General features: G+C 44.8%; 1 long non-coding RNA gene across 1 annotated transcript; it reads right to left on the reverse strand.

Moving 5' to 3' along the window:
• Positions 1-356: 356 nt before the first annotated feature.
• LOC144901234 (uncharacterized) lies at positions 357-2,755 on the reverse strand. The gene is made up of 3 exons (XR_013629385.1): positions 2,647-2,755; positions 953-1,024; positions 357-413 (listed from the first exon to the last, which is right to left on the reverse strand). It is a non-coding gene; the product is annotated as an uncharacterized LOC144901234 (long non-coding RNA).
• Positions 2,756-3,715: the final 960 nt, after the last annotated feature.

The raw sequence follows: 3,715 nt of genomic DNA on the forward strand, positions 1-3,715 counted from the left end.
GCGCACGGCTTCCTGCTCCTCTGCCTGCCGTAGCTTGGAACGCTCCGATGAACCCCCGTCTCCTTGTGCCGGCCCGGGGAAGGTTGGCGCCTAATTGAGTGTGCGGTCGGAGTCGGAGTCGGCGGCGTGTCAGCGGCTCCGGCTACAAATATAAAAGGAGGCGTGTTCATTCTTCGGCGGCCTTTCCATGAGCTCAGGTGAAGTCCGCACGAAAATGTTCACCTCCCACCGGGGGTGGGCGTCCGCAACCAACAGTTGTTGTCTTAGTCAAACTGAAACATCTGAAGCTAGCTGCTTGGCCTGACGGAGCGATCCGTAAGCCGGGCTATTTGGAATGCTGAGATGGTACATTAATATCCGTTCTTTAGTGATCAGCAGTAGAACATAGGTCAGGTTCAGGAAAATATCAGTTCCTAACAAAAAAGGTGTATGAATACGTCTTTGGCACTGAATAGGTTAAATACTCTTTGTGTATTTTATTTGCATATTAAGACTATTTATTCTCAGGATATTTTACTTTCATAATGATTAACAACATTTTCTCAAAATTTCTACTTTTATTTGTTTTTGTTTCTCATAACATTGACTTAAAAAATATTTATTTAATGTTTCAAATCTATGCTACTAAAACGACATTATTTTTCCTCCTAATATTACGACTATATTCTAACATTTTCTCTCAAAATACTACAACTTGAAAAGCTTTTCTTTCTTTAATATTTCAATTTTATGCTATAACATTTCTTCTTCATAATGTGATCTAATATTGATTAAAACGATGACTTTAGTTAATAAGCTCATTCTCTTAATATCTTGGCATGATTCTTGTCAAAAATGCAGATTTTCCCATCCTCTTGCTATTTGTTTTTTACCAAGTGCAGTCTAAAAAAATGTCCTTATGAGCCGTGGACACACAGCAGCTTTAATAAAAGTGATGATGTATTTTCTTTACCTTCCACCAGTGCTGGTAAAACCGCTGTGGCCAGCAGGGGCGCTGTTGCTTCAGTCTCAGGCGGCTGGCCATCTGAAGAAGAAGAAGAAGACCAATCCAGTTATTATCCAATCCATTATCCGACTATTTCCAAATGTCGTGATCAAGTTGACTCTTACAGTCGACCCTCAGGGTCCACATTTAGGATGAATTTGTTCAACTATGAAATAGCACCCCTATATCACCTTTTCCTTTGTATTACCCAATATAGTAGATGAACATTTAAGCCATAAATGAGACAAGTGGACAGGAAGTGATCAGGGATTTAGAGTTGAGTTTTAGCGACAGTGCAGCCCCAACGATAGCTGGTGTTAGCATTATGATTATGGCTATTATTATAACTTCATTAGGAAATCCTAAGATCCTGTCATTGGTGATTAAGTCTGTCGCATGCTACTAGTGACGCCTAGTGGCCAGTCTAGTACAGTTCATCTACAGTTCAACTGTATTTGTATTTCAGTAGATGTACAACATTTGAATGCATATTTGGGCTAACAATAGGCCGTAGTCAACCACGAACCACCAAATCATTCATTATTGTCTTTGAGGTGATCGATTGTTGAACGATGTCTGAACGGCGATGGAGCCAAGCATGACCACACCGTGAAAGTCCCAAACTGGGCATTTAGAAATTCTATTCGATTCTATTATTCATCATGTTAAGTTATTATTCCAACAATTGGGATGTATTTCTGACATGGACATAGCCCAGTGATGTCCGGCCTGAGGCCCCGGGGGGCCAATCATGCGACAGAATCCCAGCAGGGCAGGTGATGCGGGGATGTAAATAAGACGGACAATTAGCCCAGCACGCCTCCCGAGTGCCCAAATGAAGACGCAGGTTGTCTGGAGTGGGTCGCCATGGCGCTATTTGTGCTGCCTAATGACTTCCTAATTCCTCATCAGCCTATGAATATCCTCCACAGCGGGCAGGCCGGGAGCGGTGGCAGGGTGCCATTGGAGAACAGGTGCTCCGTCAGGCCGTCCGCGGGCCTCAATTACGTCCTTTAGCGGGCCTGCCGCCGCATCACCTAGCGTCGACCCCGAAGCGGCTAATGATTCATTAGCCGCAGCTCCTGGCAAAGTGAGACGGAGACCAGCACCACCAAAACCTCCATGGCCTGTTTCTTTACCTCCATCCTGCTGGCAGGATTGGGAGCGACTCCTGCTTCCCGACGCTTGATGATCCCAACTGGTACCGCCCATGTGAGTTTTAGGTCCCACCTGGTCTGGCCAAAGGTTCCTCCAGCCCACCGTGAAAGACAACGCGTCTAGACATGCTAACAGGTCGTATAAGTGTATTTCATGTCAGCTTTGTCATATGCAGAAGGTGACGGAGCATATTATTACTATGAAATACCATACAAACGTTCTTCTGAAATAATCAGACGCTCTTTTTACTATATTTTGGACATATTTTGGTCCCAAAAGCCTTCAGCCCCCCCCCCCCCGAAAACTTCTGCTTTCTCGCTAGGAAGATGTACCTGAAGGTGGGCCACAGTGTGGAAGAAGCCTTGAAGTCCAGGTTTGTGGATCTGGGCCTGAACATCTATCCTGCTAGGGTCACCTGTCACCCCGCCCTCGACACACCCACATTGTACCATGAATGGTCCATGCCAAGTACCTCATGAACGCTGCCGCCATATTTAACGAACCTTGGTTGCATTTCACTGGCTTCTTCTCGATCTTGGCTGCTGGGAAGTCGAAGACGAAGAAGTGGAACTTCACCAAAGCAGAAGTGGACATCTTAGTTGGAGATCTGGAGGCCATAAAACCATCACCATGGAGGACATAGCAGTGGGAGAACAAGAAGGTGAGGTTGAAATCTTAGCTGGCGAGCTGGAGGCCATGATACCATCCTACTTGGAGCGAGTCCGCTGCCAATGATTCCCGTGACGCGGCGGTCCAAGTGCCACTGGTACTCAGCATGCTAGTGAATGGTGACCGTGTCCTACGAAGCAGGAAAACAACTCCACAAGGAGGTTCAGCAGCTTCTTGGTCCTGCATGCATGGATCCATCCATGTCAAGATGACCGACACTGTCTGCCGGCCTCACGCCGAGACAAAAAGCAAGGAACCTGAGAACGTGATGTGGAAATGAATGGCGGAAATTTTCATGCATAAAATATGTTGTAAATGAACTGAAATAGAAATACAATTTAAGGCACTAAGAAAGGCCTACACTGGCCTCTAGATGTCACCAATAACACGCACCTGACCATCGCCAATTACAGACTTTTTTCCTTTTCTAATCATTTCTTTCACGACAGGGACAATTAAAACCATCCCATATGCTGACAAAAATCAGCCAACACTCACAATTAGGTTCATTACTTTTGGCACATTTTAGTTTTTTTCCCCACAAAGCTGCGTCTCTTTACCAATTGTTGACAAACCAAGCAGCTAGCATACCGTGCATACGGTCGATATTATTCCCATATAACAATAATGGCGACTAAATTACCTTACTCTATTGTCAACTGCAACAAAAAAGTTACATACTTACTTGTAATGTTTGTGTTCTCTTAAATAAAACAACATTCAAACATTGTCGAGTCATCAATTTGCAGCAGACACTTTCGGGGACGTCAATTATCTTGGACTGAAGTTCCCGGATGTAAGCATGCTAACCAAAGACACTAAAATGGATAGACTTCCCATCCCTCTGCTCACCATCATGGCGGTTCTACACTCCGTTCCATTCATTTGCGGTGGTTAGGGTTT

This window comes from Doryrhamphus excisus, linkage group LG11 (assembly GCF_037039965.1).
Source record: "Doryrhamphus excisus strain RoL-2023G ecotype Guam linkage group LG11, RoL_Dexc_Guam_v1.1, whole genome shotgun sequence".
In the NCBI taxonomy this organism is placed as follows: Eukaryota; Metazoa; Chordata; class Actinopteri; order Syngnathiformes; family Syngnathidae; genus Doryrhamphus; species Doryrhamphus excisus.